Genomic DNA, 789 nt, shown 5'->3' on the forward strand with positions numbered 1-789 from the left:
GGGGGGTGCGGTGGGGGGATGGATGGATGGCGGCATTTCAGCTGCTCGCCCGGAGTGGTGTGTCACTCGCGTGAGAGCCTGTGATCAGCGCCGTTAAGTCGCCTTTCAGGAGGTGTCCCCGCATGCTTTAGTATGCGTGTCACCGCCCGGGTTTCTTAAGCCTGGGGCACTAGCAGGCGAGGGGAAAAAAAAGGAGGAAAAAAGAAGAAAAAAAAAGAAGTTCCAAATAGGATTTAGCATAAGCTTGAGGAGATTTGGAAAGGTTTCAAAGATCAGGCTGTATCAAAGGCTTATGAAGCCCTCGTTAGCTGTAGAAATATAATAGCATGGCAGGCTATCCCATTCGAGGAACCAATGTCTGTATTATTTCACTATGACAGGCTAAAGGGAGAGAAAGTTGAACAGTTTCCACAGAGGAGCTGGACTAAGTTGAATATAATGAGCAAACGCCACATGTATCCATTATGTCCCCCTATTCATTCCCAATCACTGCCATAACTCTTTGACTAAACGATGATGAGCGCTGAATTACACACAATGCCCCGCTCATATTAAAATACATTTAAGACCTATCCCTCCTGGTGCCCTGTTACGCCTATTCACGGGATTTTCTTTTTGTCCTAATAGGGCCTCTCTGGGAAGCAACACCAGTCTCGTTCCAGAAGAACAAAATAACAGCATGAGGCTGAAACCTGGCACGAACCGGGGGGAACAAAACCATCTGCCCCGCAAGGCACCGAGGCCCCGCGCAGAGCCCCGCGCAGCCCCGCCCTGCCTGCCCGGCCGAGG

This window comes from Chaetura pelagica, unplaced genomic scaffold (assembly GCF_000747805.2).
Source record: "Chaetura pelagica isolate M959 unplaced genomic scaffold, ChaPel_1.0 scaffold115, whole genome shotgun sequence".
Taxonomy (NCBI): Eukaryota; Metazoa; Chordata; class Aves; order Apodiformes; family Apodidae; genus Chaetura; species Chaetura pelagica.